Source organism: Rhipicephalus microplus, chromosome 9, assembly GCF_043290135.1.
Source record: "Rhipicephalus microplus isolate Deutch F79 chromosome 9, USDA_Rmic, whole genome shotgun sequence".
Taxonomy (NCBI): domain Eukaryota; kingdom Metazoa; phylum Arthropoda; class Arachnida; order Ixodida; family Ixodidae; genus Rhipicephalus; species Rhipicephalus microplus.
In genome coordinates, this window is record NC_134708.1 from 81,173,428 (window position 1) to 81,194,833 (window position 21,406).

At 44.1% G+C, this 21,406-nt stretch overlaps 13 non-coding genes across 13 annotated transcripts; 9 read left to right on the plus strand and 4 right to left on the minus strand.

The window, feature by feature from the left end:
- Nucleotides 1-12,774: 12,774 nt before the first annotated feature.
- TRNAT-CGU (transfer RNA threonine (anticodon CGU)) lies at nt 12,775-12,847 on the minus strand. Its single transcript has one exon. It is a non-coding gene; the product is annotated as a tRNA-Thr (tRNA).
- A 383-nt stretch (nt 12,848-13,230) lies between these two features.
- Nucleotides 13,231-13,303, minus strand: TRNAT-CGU (transfer RNA threonine (anticodon CGU)). Its single transcript has one exon. It is a non-coding gene; the product is annotated as a tRNA-Thr (tRNA).
- A 383-nt stretch (nt 13,304-13,686) lies between these two features.
- On the minus strand, nt 13,687-13,759 carry TRNAT-CGU (transfer RNA threonine (anticodon CGU)). The gene has a single exon. It is a non-coding gene; the product is annotated as a tRNA-Thr (tRNA).
- Nucleotides 13,760-14,142: 383 nt separating this feature from the next.
- Nucleotides 14,143-14,215, minus strand: TRNAT-CGU (transfer RNA threonine (anticodon CGU)). The gene has a single exon. It is a non-coding gene; the product is annotated as a tRNA-Thr (tRNA).
- Nucleotides 14,216-15,427: 1,212 nt separating this feature from the next.
- Nucleotides 15,428-15,500, plus strand: TRNAT-CGU (transfer RNA threonine (anticodon CGU)). The gene has a single exon. It is a non-coding gene; the product is annotated as a tRNA-Thr (tRNA).
- Nucleotides 15,501-15,883: 383 nt separating this feature from the next.
- Nucleotides 15,884-15,956, plus strand: TRNAT-CGU (transfer RNA threonine (anticodon CGU)). Its single transcript has one exon. It is a non-coding gene; the product is annotated as a tRNA-Thr (tRNA).
- A 383-nt stretch (nt 15,957-16,339) lies between these two features.
- On the plus strand, nt 16,340-16,412 carry TRNAT-CGU (transfer RNA threonine (anticodon CGU)). Its single transcript has one exon. It is a non-coding gene; the product is annotated as a tRNA-Thr (tRNA).
- Nucleotides 16,413-16,795: 383 nt separating this feature from the next.
- Nucleotides 16,796-16,868, plus strand: TRNAT-CGU (transfer RNA threonine (anticodon CGU)). The gene has a single exon. It is a non-coding gene; the product is annotated as a tRNA-Thr (tRNA).
- A 383-nt stretch (nt 16,869-17,251) lies between these two features.
- Nucleotides 17,252-17,324, plus strand: TRNAT-CGU (transfer RNA threonine (anticodon CGU)). The gene has a single exon. It is a non-coding gene; the product is annotated as a tRNA-Thr (tRNA).
- An 839-nt stretch (nt 17,325-18,163) lies between these two features.
- TRNAT-CGU (transfer RNA threonine (anticodon CGU)) lies at nt 18,164-18,236 on the plus strand. Its single transcript has one exon. It is a non-coding gene; the product is annotated as a tRNA-Thr (tRNA).
- An 839-nt stretch (nt 18,237-19,075) lies between these two features.
- Nucleotides 19,076-19,148, plus strand: TRNAT-CGU (transfer RNA threonine (anticodon CGU)). The gene has a single exon. It is a non-coding gene; the product is annotated as a tRNA-Thr (tRNA).
- An 839-nt stretch (nt 19,149-19,987) lies between these two features.
- On the plus strand, nt 19,988-20,060 carry TRNAT-CGU (transfer RNA threonine (anticodon CGU)). Its single transcript has one exon. It is a non-coding gene; the product is annotated as a tRNA-Thr (tRNA).
- Nucleotides 20,061-20,443: 383 nt separating this feature from the next.
- Nucleotides 20,444-20,516, plus strand: TRNAT-CGU (transfer RNA threonine (anticodon CGU)). The gene has a single exon. It is a non-coding gene; the product is annotated as a tRNA-Thr (tRNA).
- Nucleotides 20,517-21,406: the final 890 nt, after the last annotated feature.

A 21,406-nucleotide genomic window follows, 5' to 3' on the forward strand; every position in this document is an offset into this window, starting at 1 on the left:
TGTCGTCACAGAGTAATGTATTGTGTTTTTCTGAAATACTTTCGTGGAGACGGCACGGCTGTTTTCTAGGGTCCTTGTAGTATTTTGTATATCGAGTAATATATTCAAACTCACCCTCCTTCCGACAATGGGCCGGTTGGAAGAGGTGAATCCATACGAGAATAAACACCACGTCCTTCCTGATATTGCTTGGATGGATGGAAAGTCCTATCTTGAAAGAGAAAAATAAACAGGGAGGCACAGGATCTCTGTGGGGATAAACAGCACTTTCTAACTACACTTTGAGTTCATGGTGTCACGGGTTTTACACCTATTGTATTCACCATCACTAGTACTGAGGTGGTATAGTATCAGTACTGTGGTTTTTCGAACCCCCTAAACCACTCTGATCAGGCCGCTCTGGCTTCCATATTGGGCAAATAATAGCTGCGTGTCCAGGTTCTTAAGGAGCGCTTCACGATAATTTGTGGATTACAAAGCTTGTATGCCCATTCGCCCTTTTTCAATTGCGGATCGATTGCACATCACTGTCGCAATGTCCGGTTGTCGCCATTTTGCTAAGGAGTATGGTGTGTATGCAGAATTTGCGTGAACCTTATTATTGAAGACTTCTTGAGAGCGTGAACGCGGACATTTGCTGGAAAATAGTACTGGTGGGGTTACCTGCGCAATCTGTTTTTTTTTAAGCATGACGCAGAGACGTGCGTACGTAGTGTATTGTGGCTACCGAGGGAGACATTTGACGAAAGAGCTCATACACGTTTACCCTGAGGGTGGGGGCAGAGAAAGATTGGTCAACCCACCTGCGGAAGCAGCAGCGGCGTGTGCCGCCATATTGCCCCCGGGCACACCCGTATGCCCCGGCGTCCAGATAATTTCTATCGGCCTGTCGGGGTTTTCATGCCTACGAATGATACTTTGAATAGCAGCAGCTGTAGCATCCTCCGACGCTGAGCGAAATATTTCCGAGTAGGCAGCGTGCGAGTCGGTAAAGACACGAAGGGGTTTCTGTATAGTGTATGGGAGGCTTGCAGTCGCTCCCTATATGGTAAGTGGTTCGGCATGCATAGGGGAACCGTTTGGTATGGCACCTGTAGGTCCCAGTGTACTCGGTGGCCTGTGCGCTGATCCATGCTATACAAACTTCGCCATCGGAGAGAGCAGCGTCCGTGTATATGTCGATGGTATCTAAGATCGCTTCCCTGAGTTGTCACGTGGCAAAAAACTGGCGGGAAGTATCATTGAGATGAGATATGGGACGACGGAACAGTCGAGAGGCTATTGGAGTTTCCCATGGGGGTAAGGCCTAATTAAAAAGAGATGCATCATGATGTCGCTGACAATCCCAGGTCAGAAGGCGACGACCTTGCGGCGTGTTTTCCAAGTGGATGTGGTGTTGAGTGTGGGCTTCACGGATTACGTCTTCAAGAGGGGGCAAGCCCCTTGCGCTTTCAAGGGCGGATATCTTAGTGTGTTTAGGGAACCCCATGATATTACGGAGGAATGCCCGAGGAAGGCGTTCCAAATTTTGGATGTCCGTCGGAGAGAACTTGTGTATGGGTGCGCCGTACAGAATCTTTCCAACGGCCGCAGCTCCTGCGAGAGTGCGACAGGCTTGTTGTCGTGCACCTCTGTATTCGTTGGACAGACGACGTATCATATGTAACGTGGCTGGCAATGCCTGCCGCACTCCACGTACCCACTTATGTGGGATGTTGTAGCTGGCTTTTGGTAAACCCAAAACTTTGATATCTCCGTTTTTTTATTGTATAGTGTGTGATCCAGTATGGAGTGAGATGCACATTTTCGGGTTGGGGTGATTCTTGTCGTCTATGCTTTAAGTTCTGTCTTATGTGGAGCCACCTGCAGGCCCACTTTCTTGAGAGTGAACTCTAAATTAAGAAGAGCTGCCTGCAGCTCGGTCTGCATTGATTCTTTGCCAGCATAATTCACTGTCTCTGACCATATAGTAATATCATCGGCGTAGATGGCGAATCTAGCCATGGTGTCCGGTTCAATTTTTTCTGTTACCCTGCTCAAGGCCAGATGAAACAGCGTCGGTCCTAAAGTAGATCTCTGCGGAACACCTCTGTCCAAGTAGTAAGTCTTCGGACTCCATCCAGGCGATGCACCGCTTAAGCGAATGGGCCGAGCTGCAAGGCAGTTTTGAAACTATGTCTGCGCACGCTGACTTGGGTAGCGCTTAGCTAGTTCTTTAAGAACGGCGTTATGGTGAACATTGTCGAACGCTTCCTGCATGTCGACGGCAAGCAAGTAGTCAGGTAACAGCTTTCATGAGGTACGATTGATAACGCGCCGTAGCAGCCAAAGGCAGTCATGGGTGTCCAGGTTAGGGCAAAAACCCGCCAGGGCTGGAAGGTATCCCGGCCGGGTTATCTCTAGGTAATGGGGCATCCATGTGTGAATCATGCGTTCGATAAGCTTGCAGAGAGTTGACGTTAAAGATATTGGCCGGAGGTTCTTGCAGAGGGTCTTCTCTTTTCCATGTTTCAGAGAAGGATAAATGATAGACAGCTTAAGGTTCTTCGAAACATTTCCTGAGGCCCAGAGGTCATTGATTACCGCCAAAAGTGCGTCCTGGGCTTCATCCCAGGGGTTGTGGAGCTCTTGCCGTGTGATTCGGTCATGGCCAGGCACCGATCGAGGACGCCCGTGTTTGATGGCCGCTAGCATTTCTCCCATGCTAAATGGGCGATCGAGGTTCGGATCAGGTCGCGTTATAGGGCAGGCTTTCGAAGATGCAGGCGGAGTGAGGGAAGCGTGAGGAAAGAAAGTGGTAATAACTTCGTCTCCTAAAACTTACGGATCTGCTTTGAGGAACAGCTCGGCCAGAGGAGGGTTGCCCTCTCATTTCTCCCTGAGGCTACGAAAAATGCGACATAGACCTTGTAGGCCCAGTACACGGCCAAGGCGGTCGCAGGTGAATCGCTAGGCTTCACTTTGAAGTTGGAGCTGGTATTCATTGATAAGCTTAAATTGACGCCTAATTTTCATGAGGTCGGAGTGCCGTTTGCCGTGCGAGCGGTATCTTCTGACTAAAGAGTATGCTGTTTTCCATAAATAACCTAAATGGTTATCCATCGGTTGAGTATGGTCGTCGCATGGCACTTTTTCGCGTGCCAGCTCACGGACTTGTTGAACAATGTCCAGAAAGCCCTCAACTGTCGAGAAGAATCTAGTAACTTTACTACGAAGAGTATTCCGATTCGTGATCATTGTTGTTGTTTCTATCCAGAGGCGTTTTCGATGAAGTGCCACAAATATCAGGACATGATCACTGCCCAATGACTGGCTGGAGAATGTCCAGTGCCGTACGAATTGGGGGCTGGTGAGGGTAAAATCTGGGGTCATGTCTCTCTGATCTCTATGTAGTCCTATCTTTGTAGGGGTGTTGGGGGCGTTACAAATTTCTACAGAACGGAGTTCAATAGCATCGTAAAGATATTTTCCGCGTTTATTCGGCTTTGGGAAACTCCAGGCAGGGTTATGAGCATTAAAATTACCTCCAATAAACAGAGAGAGGTTCTTAAATGATTGCTTACGCGTCTTCCGTCATATGTATAATCCAACTGAAATATTTCCTGGGCGAAAATACACAGACACAGCCACGAAGGGCTTTTGGCAAGGAGGACAAATTTTGACAGCTGCTATTTCGCGAGCATAGGAACTGAGATCAGGAATGTTCAATTGATTGGCAGGGTAGTCATTACGCACCAGAAACGCTGCCTGGCCTTTGGGAAGCAGCCGCTTATGTTTGATGGTTGGTGTCTGAAAAGCACGGTAACTAGGAAGCCAGCACGTGCCGCGCGTCTCCAGGAAAAGAAGGAACAAGGGGCGATGTCTTCGAACATAATTACGGACGGTAGAGCGCGTTTGGTTAAAACTACGGCAATTCCAGTGCACCCCCTCAGCGAAAGAGCTCATGAGGAAGGCCCTGGTTTGCGGCGCTTATTGTCATCAGCAAGGACATTGCGCTACAGTTAATCGAACATATTGTCACAGTTTGCAAAGTACGGGGCTTTATTGTAACTAACAGAAGGTCACTGTTCTCTCAGAGACACCAAAGGTGGACTTGGCCAAAGGAAGTGTTTCTTCATCTGTTTTCAGTGCTGCGCATCTTGTGGGGATCGGTCGTCGTCTTCACCGACGCCAGCGCATAGCTGGGCACAAACAGGGACGCGGCAATCTTTTGAGGCCAAGTTTGCATGGTATCGGGGGCTTGTGTTTTATTTTTAACGTATACTTCGACCAAATCGCAAGCTCCAGCTTATTAGATTCTTGAGCCCGTTGCTCTCGCAGGAGCCAAATAATGTGAGAGTAGGCGGAGTCTTTGTCCGTGACCAGTTTAGGACGGTGGGTCGGAGAATGGTTCTTCCTTTTATTTCGAGACCAACTGCGGCTTGGCGTTGGGAATCAATTTCCTTTCTTTTGGTCCAGCATGAAGTGGCGAAGTCTCTGATTTTCCTGCCATAATTTTTGTACTTCTTGGGGAAGGCTGTTGATAAGCTGAGTCACATAAGCTGAGCCCAGGTTACTTTCCGGTGTGTCGGAGGTGCAGGCTGTGTGGAAGATGTCGTAGATGATGAATCATTAATGTTGCGAGAAAGGGCTGATTCAGATATATTTTGTTCAAGACAATGAGGGCTGAGTGAAATAAATGTGTGTGGACGCTCCAACAAGCCACGCAATGAGGAAACTGCTTACAGTTTGGGTCGACCTCATGCGGAGCTTTGCCACAGTCCCGGCATACTGGCAGGAAAGGAACAGTATTTGGCAGCATGGCCCAAACGATGATAGTTGTAGCATGCGACCGGGGGCGAGGCCGATATTCGTGAACACGAATGACTTCATATTCAAACACCAAGCGTATCGGTACAGAGTCTGTATGAAATGTCAAACGCAGCAGCAGCTGTGTTTTACCGAGCATTCGCACATCGGTGATTGTTGCCTGTTCACAGCGCAGATGCGCTTTGATGTATTCAATGGTTAGGCCGGGTCTGATCTTTATTACCCCACGAGAGCTGCCGACTGCATGTGGCTGAACAGGCGGTGTGTCGACATCAATTACTCGCACGCTACCTTCGGCTGTTGCCACTAAGCACGAGAGTGCGCATAGTTTGCGAAAATGACCTTCGTCACGAAGTGTGATCCGCACGCAGTTACTGGTTATGTCAAAGCGGTCAATTGACGTTTCTGCAATAAAGGATGACAAAGCGCCTTGCTCTATGGAGTCTGTAAGGGTTTGTTTCGGAATGTCTGTCACATGCACTTTGCTTTTAGCGGCCTGATCAAAACAGTCTACCGGAGTCGACTCACCCGTTTGGCGTGCAGTCTGTTCGGGGACACTTGGCGTCGGTAGTACACGGAGTTCTTCTTTTGCACCCCGTCATCGGGAAGTTCGGTGGTGCCGGTAGAAGAGACCGCTGCCATGTCGTTGACCGGAGGCCCGGTAGACGATTTTGATGAAAGCGTCGACTGCGTTGCATCCACCATTGTCTCGTTTTCGTCAGATAGCGGTAGGGAAATCGCTTGAGTTCACAGGAACGCTTGTGCATGCCGTGGTCGTTGTCATAGTAGGCGTCTTGATATTCGGAGTGAAACACGCCGTGCGTAACAGGGTCATCAGGCACGGCATGGCCGTGCGGACGTGCTGCTAACCCGGCTGCCAGCAGCTGTGCCATAGGCCAGTCCGAAGCTGCTCACTAGGCTTAGGGTGATCAGATAACAAAACACATTGAAAATGGGAAACAAGGTTCTCTAAAAACACTGTTTGTACGACACAAGCTCACCGTGTAGCTGGAATTCACTTTTGCGGCAACGAACCATCGTCAATCAGCGGAAAAAAACTAGTCAAACTGGCCTTAAAACAACGAGCCGTGGTCAGGCCAAGGAGGATTTTTTACAATTCTCCTTGGGTCAAGCACATTTGCCATCACGGGCGCTTAGGAGCGTTAGGAGCGCCCCCCCCCCCGCCGTCTTATTGTATAAATTTAGTTTAATCGCAAGTTTCGGACCGAGAACAATGACTCTGAAGTCGGCCTAGTAAAGTATGTATTGTGTCTTTTTTTAACGGAAGTATGCGGTCTTCGCCTACAAAAAAAAACTATTACGCCGATCTTACAATGCCTTAGCTTTGAGGGCACATAGGATAAAAAATGGTCCACTTCTTGATTGCACTATATTCTTTCAACTGAGCAAAAGCAAAATGCTACATTATGAGTACTTTCGTCTTGACGTTGAAGTAATTATAACTAAAAACTCCCAAACATTGTAAACGGCTCAAAATACTTGTAATTCAGAAATTTTGCCTTCGGAGCACTTTAGGTGGGCTGGCGTGACGCCGGCAAAACCTCTTATACAGATAGCTTACACTGATATCACTGAAACCATCATGTTGGTGAACTGCATGGCCCAACAAGCAAGGTTTGTGATGTCATGCGTTCATGTTATCATTATATCACTTGCAAGGTCTTTCGTTATTGACGGACAGAGGTCCAAAAAATTCTGGCTGCATTACCGTCACACTGAAGCATGAAGCGCCGTGTGTTGCAGCTCCCGTAGACACTAGCGCCAGAGTTCCCTCTAGTGTATATTAGGAAACTCTATGCCATAACGTACTGGTCCACCATCATGGCGGCCCTGATGATGTAAAGCCAGCATACTCACATCGCACTTGTACTGCAGTTCAAGTTAGATTTAGGTGCACGTTAAAGAAACACGCGCATGTTTTAAATATGTGACCGGTAATATGGGCAATCATAGGGAACTGCGGGATACGACGGCTTCCGGTTCGGCGCACCCAACGGGTTAGCAGCCGCACGCGCGCATTTTTGTACCGCCCCGTTGAAAAAAAAAAAGCACCTCTCGGTAATGTCAGTGCTTTAGAAGTTGGTTTTTTGTATCTACTAACCGTGACTGCGACAATGACAAGCTACGAAAGCCATGAACGGTAAGGAAACTTTTTTATTGCACTGAAATGATCTGCAATGCTTTTATACAGATATGCAGATCTACTGGCCATACTGACAGTCAGTATGACCAGTAGATCAGTCGATACAGAAAACAGTTTTGATTGTTAGATACGTTAGTGCAGATTAAAAGGAATCACCATTTCAAAAATATCAGGGGATATGGATGACTGTAGCAGTGTGCTAAGAGTTCATTTCGGGATTGCTGCTTCGGCCGACATCGTCGGTCGATCGGAATGAATCACTGCACTTATTGAGCGCGTCGAGATATCTTTTTGTTTCGAGCCTTTAGCGCGCTATAAGATGCATTTCTTAGTCGAAACCAGATGCTTATTTGAACGCTGATCTTGATCAAGCTGCGCGGCGCGGCGTCACAGAACCAATACAGTCAGACATACACGGCGCCCAATAATCGAAACCCTGCACTTGTTTAACGCACGTGTTCGCTTGGGTGCCGTCCTGGGGCACAGTTTGACCAAAATAACCGCAATTGAACTCGTCCAGCGGTTCGTGTAAACTTACTCTAAAAGGAAGCTTTCGATTTTTTTTTTTTTTTGCCAAATGTGGGTGCAATTGCCAGCTCTCATCTCGTATGGCAGGTATATTTCGCCCGCGCGTTCCCATATTATCTATACTAGGTGCGCCTGTGCGACAATTTATTTCTCATTATATTATTCGCAGCAAATATATGCGTAAGGTTTTTTTTAGTGTGAAATGCACACGTTTATGTAATAAAATGGCTCTCGCACACTCTGGCTTCAGCGTTCCTAACTCAAAGGCTACCTGTCACTGTGGCTCTCTACACAACCACGGCCTACCCCATTTTTCTTTATTTCGTGAGAATTGATACCTTCCTTCGCATTTCACGTTTAAGTTGAAGCAGCCGACGGCTGAACAATCAACGATGGTTTGTCAGGATGAAGCTAAACGGGTGACCGCACGCGCGAATCCCGAATAATCTGCGGCTTGCGCCGAAGTGGTTCGCCGTCATCTACTCTTCTTGAACCGGAAGCCGGTAGGAGACGATGCATCCCACAATTTCTCGCTATTTTATCGATCACCTATTTCTCGAGCTGTCCCTAAGCGTCCCTCATAGTCATACCTTGACTTTGGGACGGTAAATTCCAAAGCAATTGTATGTCCGGAAATGTTCACGCAGCACCGCCGATCGATGTTATGTCTGCAACCGACAGGCGAGCTTATCGCCATGAATGGTTCCATAAAAAATGAAAATAAAGTACATTAAAAACTAAATTTGTTCGTTTTCCTTCTCACAACACAGTCATGAATGCCTAAGGCTTGGCAAAAATCAGCTTGCTCTCGTAACACAGTCATGAACGTAAGACTTGGCAAAAACTGCAGCTTCAAAATGCCGTGCTTGAGTAGGAAACACAACGCTGAATTTGATTCGGAATCCGGTTTGATAATCTAGGACTACATTCTCGACAGGCCTTAGATAATTTGTGGGTGGTGAAATGTTGAATAACAGCGATAAGTGAAACAGTGGACTGTCCATTGCGTTCCTCCCTGCCCCAGCGGCTTTCTATTATTCCGACGATATCGCAGGCACCGCGTACCAGACGTCGAGTAAATGCCGCCGTCTTATCGTGGCATTGTGTTGGAATCGAAATATGTTCTTTCCAAAAGCATCGTGCGAGTTGCCTATCAGTTTCATGCCGTACGCGTGCCCTGTTGGACGTGCTACATTCAATTCTGAACTACAGTCAGAGTCACGTACGCTCCCAAGAAATGGCACGTAGCGGAGGATGATTCGAGTATCATGTGCGCGGCTTTGGAAGCCATGTGGAGTGCAGGTTGGTCGAGTTTTTACGCGAGCTCGATGCCGTAGGGGTCTGCAGTTGGTGTGGCCTGGTGACGAATGAGAAGACGGACCTATTATCTTGCGGATACATCGTGTGCAAGGAATGTTGTAGCCAAATTTATTCTGTGAAGTGACACAAAACCGTATCTCGCGCCATGGAAGTGCAGTTGCAATATTTCTACAGCATCGGAAGTGAGATAGTTCACTGTGTCAATGTGATCCGAGGTTGCCAGCACCAAGGCGAACTGTTTCAGTTAGATGATCACCTCCAGAAGAGCTGTGCCTTCCACATCGTCGCATGCGCCAGGTGCAGGAAAGGCGTGCCCTACAAGGACATGTTCACTCACTTCCCAAAGTGTAAAGGTGCTTCGCAAGCCTCGTCAAGCTCGGGTGCCATGGCGTCTTTGGTGGAGGACTTGGCAAACACTCGCAATGAGCTCACCCGTGTGTCAGTGTGCTTGCCTGCCGGGCTCAAAAATTCGCTTGCCTCGTTGAAAGAATCCCTGGACAGACTTCAGAATCAACTGGTTATTGTTTGCTCATCCGTTTCGGACGGAACTTTAGCGTTAGACCTGCTGAAAAGGTGCTGGTCATGCGATCAACAACTAATTTACACTGACACTTGGCCTTTTTGAATGATCTGAATTATTTGAGCAAGTTACTTACACTAAAAGGAAGATTCACAGCACACAAATCATACATTTTTCCTGGTAAGCTTCCTAATCAATTTAGTGCGCATTTTATTGCACAAAACGTAAACTTTGATTCCGTTGTCAAATGCACGAATAAATTCGCTGTAAGTTTATTTTGTGACCTTTTTGGACATCGCACCTTTCTGTGCCCTCCACCTAGAATAACTATTCAAAGGTCTGTGCGCGTCGTCGCTAACGTTCAGAACGTATGTCTGTAAGCTGATATCATCCGCAGAATTTTTATAAAGTGGGCGTGACTTTAAACGTCACCGGCTAGAGTACGCGATATACCAAGAACCATGAAGCAAAGAACAGATTGGTGAAATTACTGTGAAATAATTAATAGTTCATTATGACTTCTCGAGCACATATTGTCTGCTTTCTTCGGCCATACAAGATAATCTGTCCCAAAGAAAAGAATTGTGCTGCTGGGAACGAATCATTTGTAAAATGGAAATTGTGTGGAAGTGGTTGCGATGCTCGGCTGCTCACCTGAAGGTCCGGGTTCCATCTCGGGGGCAGCTGTTGGATTTCGACAAAACAGAAATGGTGGAGGCCCGTGTGTTGTGCGATGTTAGTGCACGTGATAGAGCGCCATATGGTCGAAACTTTCCGGAGCCCTCCGCTACGGCGTCCCTCGCCATTGTATCGTCGTTCATCATCATCATCATCATCATCATCATCATCATCATCCTGACTACGTCCACTGCAGGGCAAAGGCTTCTCCCATGATTCGCCAATCAACCCGGCCTTGGGCTTTCCGTTGCCACGTTATACCCGCAAACATTTTAATCTCATTGGCCCACCTAACTTTCTGTCTCGCCTTCGTGCGTTTGCCGTCTGTGGGAATCCAGTCAGTTATCCTTAATGACCAGTGGCTTTCCTGTTTACGTGCTACTTGTCCGGCCCATGTCAATTTCTTCTTGATTTCAACTGTATCCTTAAGCGCGGTTTTTCCTGTGACCCACTCTGCTCTCTTCTTGTCTCTTAAAGTTACACCTATAATTTTGCTTTCCGTCGCTCCCTGCGTCGTTCACAATTCAAGCTGAACCCTCTTTGTAAGCCTCCAGGTTTTTCCTCCGTAGGTAAGTACAGGCAAGATGCAGCTGTTATATACCTTCCTCTTGAGGGTTAGTGGCAGATTACCAATCATGAATTGAGAATGTTCGCCGAATGTGATCCACCCCATCCTTATTCCTCCGGTTATTTCACTCTCGTGGTTCTGCTCCACGGTTATTACCTGTCCTAAGTAGACATATTCCTTTACAACTTTCAGCGTCTCTCCGCCTATCGCAAAGTGCTGTTTTCTGCCAAGACTGTTGCACATTACTTTAGTTTTGTGTATATTAATTTTCAGACCTACTTTTCTGCTTTGCGTGTCCGGTTCAGTAATCATGAGCTCTAATTCTTCCCCTAAGTTACTCACCAAGATAATGCCATCACCGAACGAGAGCTTACTAAGATACTCTCCCATAGCTCTTATCCCTTACTCCCCCAAAATAAGGCCCTGAAAACCTCCTGTAAACACGCGGTGAATAGCATTGGAGCGATCCTGTCTTGCCGTACACCCTAATTTATTGGGATTCTGTCGTTTTCTTTATGGAGCACTACGGTGGCAGTTTATCTTCTGTAGATTTTTTCTAGGTAGTTTATATATGCTTCGTCGACGTCCTGATTTTGTAGTGTTTGCATGACTGATGGTATCTCTATTGAATCAAATGTCTTCTCGTAATCTATGAAGGCTATGTATCGTGGTTGAATGTATTTTGAGCATTTCTCTATTACCTGATTGATAGTACGAATGTGGTCGATTGTTGAGTAGCCTGTTCGAAATCCTGCTTGTTCCTTTCGTTGAGTAAGTTATGTTTTCTTAACTCCATTAGCAATTACCTTTGCAAATAGCTTGTCTACTACGGAAAGCATGCTGACTGGCCTGTAATTCTTCAAGTCCTTGTCATCTTTTTGTTATGTATTAAGATGATGTTAGCATTCTACCAAAACTCTGGTACTCTTACCGTCAGGAGACACCACGTAAACAGGGTGGCTAAATCTTCTAACACGATCTATTCTCCATCTTTCAGCAGATCTGATGTTACCTGATGCCCACCAGTAGCTCTGCCTCTTCATCCCTCCAAGCATTGCCTCCGAAGCTTTTGTGACTTCTTCGGTCATGACTGGTAGGATGTCATCTGCGTTACTGTTAGTTTTCACATTAAGGTTGTGGTTGTACCGGCTACTGTACAGATCTCGTTAAAACTCTACCGACGCTTTAACTATCCTATGCATATCAGTGGTTTATTAGCTTTTGTTGTCCCTTTGTCGAATAGCGCAGTTTAGGAAACAAAACAATGATTTATTTATTTAAGCTTAACAGTTTCGGCTGGTGGACCAGATTTCTTTGAAGGATATAAGCGAAATGATACAAGTTCTCGTCACAGTTTACACACACACACACACACACACACACACATATATATATATATATATATATATATATATATATATATATATATATATATATATATATATATACATATATATATATATATATATATATATATATATATATATATATATATATATATATATATATATATATATATATATATATATATATATATATATATATATATATATATATATATATATATATAAAATAAGGGAGAGAAGTGTATACTTAAGGGCTCGTATTGCCGTGTTTTAACACAATATTATAGAGATATAACAGACAGTAATGCCAAGGAATGTACAGGGGAAGTTATTAGAACCAATTGAATGTAAATAAGAAGAAAGAAAAGTGGATGAAAAAATAACCAGCCGTGAGCAGGAATCGAACCTACGACCTTCGAATAACGCGTTCGATGCTCTAACCACTGAGCTACCACAGCGGCCTTCCCTCCATCCATTTTTTTGGGTTTATCTGTGAATTTAGAAGTAGGAGCGACAGTCAGCGCCATCTATAAGCCAAACAACGAGTGTGAAAACACTCTTATGCGCATGTTTGGCGTCACGTAGCACGTGAACTTATTATGAGCGGGCAGCTGATTAATTGTCCCTCTTATACAACCTAAACACACCAAGTCTGCCAGTACGAGACCCTCGTTCAATGAAATAAGGGAAAGAAGTGTATACCTAAGGGCTCGTTTTTCCGTGTTTTTAACACAATAATAATGAGATATAACAGACAGTAATGCCAAGGAATGTACAGGGGAAGTTATTAACATTAATGGAATGTAAATAAGAAGAAAGAAAAGTGGATGAAAAAATTACCAACTGTAAGCAGGAATCGAACCTACGACCTTCGAATTACGCGTTCGATGCTCTAACCACTGAGCCATTACAGCGGCACTCCCTCCATCCACTTTTTTGGGTTTATCTGTGAATTTAGAAGTAGGAGCGACAGTCAGCGCCATCTATAAGCCAAACAACGAGTGTGAAAACACTCTTATGCGCATGTTTGGCGTCACGTAGCACGTGAACTTATTATGAGCGGGCAGCTGATTAATTGTCCCTCTTATACAACCTAAACACACCAAGTCTGCCAGTACGAGACCCTCGTTCAATGAAATAAGGGAAAGAAGTGTATACCTAAGGGCTCGTTTTTCCGTGTTTTTAACACAATAATAATGAGATATAACAGACAGTAATGCCAAGGAATGTACAGGGGAAGTTATTAACATTAATGGAATGTAAATAAGAAGAAAGAAAAGTGGATGAAAAAATTACCAACTGTAAGCAGGAATCGAACCTACGACCTTCGAATTACGCGTTCGATGCTCTAACCACTGAGCTATTACAGCGGCACTCCCTCCATCCACTTTTTTGGGTTTATCTGTGAATTTAGAAGTAGGAGCGACAGTCAGCGCCATCTATAAGCCAAACAACGAGTGTGAAAACACTCTTATGCGCATGTTTGGCGTCACGTAGCACGTGAACTTATTATGAGCGGGCAGCTGATTAATTGTCCCTCTTATACAACCTAAACACACCAAGTCTGCCAGTACGAGACCCTCGTTCAATGAAATAAGGGAAAGAAGTGTATACCTAAGGGCTCGTTTTTCCGTGTTTTTAACACAATAATAATGAGATATAACAGACAGTAATGCCAAGGAATGTACAGGGGAAGTTATTAACATTAATGGAATGTAAATAAGAAGAAAGAAAAGTGGATGAAAAAATTACCAACTGTAAGCAGGAATCGAACCTACGACCTTCGAATTACGCGTTCGATGCTCTAACCACTGAGCTATTACAGCGGCACTCCGTCCATCCACTTTTTTGGGTTTATCTGTGAATTTAGAAGTAGGAGCGACAGTCAGCGCCATCTATAAGCCAAACAACGAGTGTGAAAACACTCTTATGCGCATGTTTGGCGTCACGTAGCACGTGAACTTATTATGAGCGGGCAGCTGATTAATTGTCCCTCTTATACAACCTAAACACACCAAGTCTGCCAGTACGAGACCCTCGTTCAATGAAATAAGGGAAAGAAGTGTATACCTAAGGGCTCGTTTTTCCGTGTTTTTAACACAATAATAATGAGATATAACAGACAGTAATGCCAAGGAATGTACAGGGGAAGTTATTAACATTAATGGAATGTAAATAAGAAGAAAGAAAAGTGGATGAAAAAATTACCAACTGTAAGCAGGAATCGAACCTACGACCTTCGAATTACGCGTTCGATGCTCTAACCACTGAGCTATTACAGCGGCACTCCCTCCATCCACTTTTTTGGGTTTATCTGTGAATTTAGAAGTAGGAGCGACAGTCAGCGCCATCTATAAGCCAAACAACGAGTGTGAAAACACTCTTATGCGCATGTTTGGCGTCACGTAGCACGTGAACTTATTATGAGCGGGCAGCTGATTAATTGTCCCTCTTATACAACCTAAACACACCAAGTCTGCCAGTACGAGACCCTCGTTCAATGAAATAAGGGAAAGAAGTGTATACCTAAGGGCTCGTTTTTCCGTGTTTTTAACACAATAATAATGAGATATAACAGACAGTAATGCCAAGGAATGTACAGGGGAAGTTATTAACATTAATGGAATGTAAATAAGAAGAAAGAAAAGTGGATGAAAAAATTACCAACTGTAAGCAGGAGTCGAACCTACGACCTTCGAATTACGCGTTCGATGCTCTAACCACTGAGCTATTACAGCGGCACTCCCTCCATCCACTTTTTTGGGTTTATCTGTGAATTTAGAAGTAGGAGCGACAGTCAGCGCCATCTATAAGCCAAACAACGAGTGTGAAAACACTCTTATGCGCATGTTTGGCGTCACGTAGCACGTGAACTTATTATGAGCGGGCAGCTGATTAATTGTCCCTCTTATACAACCTAAACACACCAAGTCTGCCAGTACGAGACCCTCGTTCAATGAAATAAGGGAAAGAAGTGTATACCTAAGGGCTCGTTTTTCCGTGTTTTTAACACAATAATAATGAGATATAACAGACAGTAATGCCAAGGAATGTACAGGGGAAGTTATTAACATTAATGGAATGTAAATAAGAAGAAAGAAAAGTGGATGAAAAAATTTTTTCATCCACTTTTCTTTCTTCTTATTTACATTCCATTAATGTTAATAACTTCCCCTGTACATTCCTTGGCATTACTGTCTGTTATATCTCATTATTATTGTGTTAAAAACACGGAAAAACGAGCCCTTAGGTATACACTTCTTTCCCTTATTTCATTGAACGAGGGTCTCGTACTGGCAGACTTGGTGTGTTTAGGTTGTATAAGAGGGACAATTAATCAGCTGCCCGCTCATAATAAGTTCACGTGCTACGTGACGCCAAACATGCGCATAAGAGTGTTTTCACACTCGTTGTTTGGCTTATAGATGGCGCTGACTATCGCTCCTACTTCTAAATTCACAGATAAACCCAAAAAAGTGGATGGAGGGAGTGCCGCTGTAATAGCTCAGTGGTTAGAGCATCGAACGCGTAATTCGAAGGTCGTAGGTTCGATTCCTGCTTACAGTTGGTAATTTTTTCATCCACTTTTCTTTCTTCTTATTTACATTCCATTAATGTTAATAACTTCCCCTGTACATTCCTTGGCATTACTGTCTGTTATATCTCATTATTATTGTGTTAAAAACACGGAAAAACGAGCCCTTAGGTATACACTTCTTTCCCTTATTTCATTGAACGAGGGTCTCGTACTGGCAGACTTGGTGTGTTTAGGTTGTATAAGAGGGACAATTAATCAGCTGCCCGCTCATAATAAGTTCACGTGCTACGTGACGCCAAACATGCGCATAAGAGTGTTTTCACACTCGTTGTTTGGCTTATAGATGGCGCTGACTGTCGCTCCTACTTCTAAATTCACAGATAAACCCAAAAAAGTGGATGGAGGGAGTGCCGCTGTAATAGCTCAGTGGTTAGAGCATCGAACGCGTAATTCGAAGGTCGTAGGTTCGATTCCTGCTTACAGTTGGTAATTTTTTCATCCACTTTTCTTTCTTCTTATTTACATTCCATTAATGTTAATAACTTCCCCTGTACATTCCTTGGCATTACTGTCTGTTATATCTCATTATTATTGTGTTAAAAACACGGAAAAACGAGCCCTTAGGTATACACTTCTTTCCCTTATTTCATTGAACGAGGGTCTCGTACTGGCAGACTTGGTGTGTTTAGGTTGTATAAGAGGGACAATTAATCAGCTGCCCGCTCATAATAAGTTCACGTGCTACGTGACGCCAAACATGCGCATAAGAGTGTTTTCACACTCGTTGTTTGGCTTATAGATGGCGCTGACTGTCGCTCCTACTTCTAAATTCACAGATAAACCCAAAAAAGTGGATGGAGGGAGTGCCGCTGTAATGGCTCAGTGGTTAGAGCATCGAACGCGTAATTCGAAGGTCGTAGGTTCGATTCCTGCTTACAGTTGGTAATTTTTTCATCCACTTTTCTTTCTTCTTATTTACATTCCATTAATGTTAATAACTTCCCCTGTACATTCCTTGGCATTACTGTCTGTTATATCTCATTATTATTGTGTTAAAAACACGGAAAAACGAGCCCTTAGGTATACACTTCTTTCCCTTATTTCATTGAACGAGGGTCTCGTACTGGCAGACTTGGTGTGTTTAGGTTGTATAAGAGGGACAATTAATCAGCTGCCCGCTCATAATAAGTTCACGTGCTACGTGACGCCAAACATGCGCATAAGAGTGTTTTCACACTCGTTGTTTGGCTTATAGATGGCGCTGACTGTCGCTCCTACTTCTAAATTCACAGATAAACCCAAAAAAGTGGATGGAGGGAGTGCCGCTGTAATAGCTCAGTGGTTAGAGCATCGAACGCGTAATTCGAAGGTCGTAGGTTCGATTCCTGCTTACAGTTGGTAATTTTTTCATCCACTTTTCTTTCTTCTTATTTACATTCCATTAATGTTAATAACTTCCCCTGTACATTCCTTGGCATTACTGTCTGTTATATCTCATTATTATTGTGTTAAAAACACGGAAAAACGAGCCCTTAGGTATACACTTCTTTCCCTTATTTCATTGAACGAGGGTCTCGTACTGGCAGACTTGGTGTGTTTAGGTTGTATAAGAGGGACAATTAATCAGCTGCCCGCTCATAATAAGTTCACGTGCTACGTGACGCCAAACATGCGCATAAGAGTGTTTTCACACTCGTTGTTTGGCTTATAGATGGCGCTGACTGTCGCTCCTACTTCTAAATTCACAGATAAACCCAAAAAAGTGGATGGAGGGAGTGCCGCTGTAATAGCTCAGTGGTTAGAGCATCGAACGCGTAATTCGAAGGTCGTAGGTTCGATTCCTGCTTACAGTTGGTAATTTTTTCATCCACTTTTCTTTCTTCTTATTTACATTCCATTAATGTTAATAACTTCCCCTGTACATTCCTTGGCATTACTGTCTGTTATATCTCATTATTATTGTGTTAAAAACACGGAAAAACGAGCCCTTAGGTATACACTTCTTTCCCTTATTTCATTGAACGAGGGTCTCGTACTGGCAGACTTGGTGTGTTTAGGTTGTATAAGAGGGACAATTAATCAGCTGCCCGCTCATAATAAGTTCACGTGCTACGTGACGCCAAACATGCGCATAAGAGTGTTTTCACACTCGTTGTTTGGCTTATAGATGGCGCTGACTGTCGCTCCTACTTCTAAATTCACAGATAAACCCAAAAAAGTGGATGGAGGGAGTGCTGCTGTAATAGCTCAGTGGTTAGAGCATCGAACGCGTAATTCGAAGGTCGTAGGTTCGACTCCTGCTTACAGTTGGTAATTTTTTCATCCACTTTTCTTTCTTCTTATTTACATTCCATTAATGTTAATAACTTCCCCTGTACATTCCTTGGCATTACTGTCTGTTATATCTCATTATTATTGTGTTAAAAACACGGAAAAACGAGCCCTTAGGTATACACTTCTTTCCCTTATTTCATTGAACGAGGGTCTCGTACTGGCAGACTTGGTGTGTTTAGGTTGTATAAGAGGGACAATTAATCAGCTGCCCGCTCATAATAAGTTCACGTGCTACGTGACGCCAAACATGCGCATAAGAGTGTTTTCACACTCGTTGTTTGGCTTATAGATGGCGCTGACTGTCGCTCCTACTTCTAAATTCACAGATAAACCCAAAAAAGTGGATGGAGGGAGTGCCGCTGTAATAGCTCAGTGGTTAGAGCATCGAACGCGTAATTCGAAGGTCGTAGGTTCGATTCCTGCTTACAGTTGGTAATTTTTTCATCCACTTTTCTTTCTTCTTATTTACATTCCATTAATGTTAATAACTTCCCCTGTACATTCCTTGGCATTACTGTCTGTTATATCTCATTATTATTGTGTTAAAAACACGGAAAAACGAGCCCTTAGGTATACACTTCTTTCCCTTATTTCATTGAACGAGGGTCTCGTACTGGCAGACTTGGTGTGTTTAGGTTGTATAAGAGGGACAATTAATCAGCTGCCCGCTCATAATAAGTTCACGTGCTACGTGACGCCAAACATGCGCATAAGAGTGTTTTCACACTCGTTGTTTCGCTTATAGATGGCGCTGACTGTCGCTCCTACTTCTAAATTCACAGATAAACCCAAAAAAGTGGATGGAAGGAGTGCCGCTGTAATAGCTCAATGGTTAGAGCATCGAACGCGTAATTCGAAGGTCGTAGGTTCGATTCCTGCTTACAGTTGGTAATTTTTTCATCCACTTTTCTTTCTTCTTATTTACATTCCATTAATGTTAATAACTTCCCCTGTACATTCCTTGGCATTACTGTCTGTTATATCTCATTATTATTGTGTTAAAAACACGGAAAAACGAGCCCTTAGGTATACACTTCTTTCCCTTATTTCATTGAACGAGGGTCTCGTACTGGCAGACTTGGTGTGTTTAGGTTGTATAAGAGGGACAATTAATCAGCTGCCCGCTCATAATAAGTTCACGTGCTACGTGACGCCAAACATGCGCATAAGAGTGTTTTCACACTCGTTGTTTGGCTTATAGATGGCGCTGACTGTCGCTCCTACTTTTAAATTCACAGATAAACACAAAAAAGTGGATGGAGGGAGTGCCGCTGTAATAGCTCAGTGGTTAGAGCATCGAACGCGTAATTCGAAGGTCGTAGGTTCGATTCCTGCTTACAGTTGGTAATTTTTTCATCCACTTTTCTTTCTTCTTATTTACATTCCATTAATGTTAATAACTTCCCCTGTACATTCCTTGGCATTACTGTCTGTTATATCTCATTATTATTGTGTTAAAAACACGGAAAAACGAGCCCTTAGGTATACACTTCTTTCCCTTATTTCATTGAACGAGGGTCTCGTACTGGCAGACTTGGTGTGTTTAGGTTGTATAAGAGGGATAATTAATCAGCTGCCCGCTCATAATATGTTCACGTGCTACGTGACGCCAAACATGCGCATAAGAGTGTTTTCACACTCGTTGTTTGGCTTATAGATGGCGCTGACTGTCGCTCCTACTTCTAAATTCACAGATAAACCCAAAAAAGTGGATGGAGGGAGTGCCGGTGTAATAGCTCAGTGGTTAGAGCATCGAACGAGTAATTCGAAGGTCGTAGGTTCGATTCCTGCTTACAGTTGGTAATTTTTTCATCCACTTTTCTTTCTTCTTATTTACATTCCATTAATGTTAATAACTTCCCCTGTACATTCCTTGGCATTACTGTCTGTTATATCTCATTATTATTGTGTTAAAAACACGGAAAAACGAGCCCTTAGGTATACACTTCTTTCCCTTATTTCATTGAACGAGGGTCTCGTACTGGCAGACTTGGTGTGTTTAGGTTGTATAAGAGGGACAATTAATCAGCTGCCCGCTCATAATAAGTTCACGTGCTACGTGACGCCAAACATGCGCATAAGAGTGTTTTCACACTCGTTGTTTGGCTTATAGATGGCGCTGACTGTCGCTCCTACTTCTAAATTCACAGATAAACCCAAAAAAGTGGATGGAGGGAGTGCCGCTGTAATAGCTCAGTGGTTAGAGCATCGAACGCGTAATTCGAAGGTCGTAGGTTCGATTCCTGCTTACAGTTGGTAATTTTTTCATCCACTTTTCTTTCTTCTTATTTACATTCCATTAATGTTAATAACTTCCCCTGTACATTCCTTGGCATTACTGTCTGTTATATCTCATTATTATTGTGTTAAAAACACGGAAAAACGAGCCCTTAGGTATACACTTTTTTCCCTTATTTCATTGAACGAGGGTCTCGTACTGGCAGACTTGGTGTGTTTAGGTTGTATAAGAGGGACAATTAATCAGCTGCCCGCTCATAATAAGTTCACGTGCTACGTGACGCCAAACATGCGCATAAGAGTGTTTTCACACTCGTTGTTTGGCTTATAGATGGCGCTGACTGTCGCTCCTACTTCTAAATTCACAGATAAACCCAAAAAAGTGGATGGAGGGAGTGCCGCTGTAATAGCTCAGTGGTTAGAGCATCGAACGCGTAATTCGAAGGTCGTAGGTTCGATTCCTGCTTACAGTTGGTAATTTTTCATCCACTTTTCTTTCTTCTTATTTACATTCCATTAATGTTAATAACTTCCCCTGTACATTCCTTGGCATTACTGTCTGTTATATCTCATATATATATATATATATATATATATATATATATATATATATTGTTACGACCTCAGTAGGCGTCTGGGGGTTTATTGATACACGGTTCGAGGGACGAGCCGTATCGGCGCAGGCAGATGATGATGATCTTCTTCTTCCACACCCCTTGCTTCTTTTTCCTTCTTCGTCCGGCACATACGTGGCGTAACATTTCCCCCCTCGCAGACAAAGCGCGCCGCGCGTTTCATGCAGTGTCGCGTTGACTGAAAGGCTTCAGGCGAGCGACATGCGTGACCTCTGTCTTTCTGGAACGTCTCCCGCTAGCTGTAAGACGTGCGATGCGGTAGTCGACTGCGCTCAGGCGGTCAAGGATAACAAAAGGTCCGATGTAGTGCGCGAGCAGTTTTTGGCACAAGCCACGTTTGCGTAAAGGCTTCCACACCAACACGAGATCTCCCGGAATATATGTGGCCTGCCGGTGCTTGCTGTCATAACGAACTTTCGATCTGTCTTGCGAGGCTATTGTACGTAAACGAGCAAGACGACGAGCTTCTTCGGCGAGACAAAGAGTTTCTGCTAGGGAGATTTCTGATTGGTCCCGATCAGAGAAGGAAAATATTGTATCCAGAGTATAACGGGGGGGTCGAACATAGAGGAGGAAGAACGGGCTGTAGCCGGTGGTCTCATGTTGGGAAGTATTAAACGCGTATGTGACGAACGGCAAGACATCGTCCCAGTTCTTGTGGTTCGAAGCAACGTACATAGAAAGCATATTCACCAGTGTTCGAATTGTTCGCTCGACGAGACCATTCG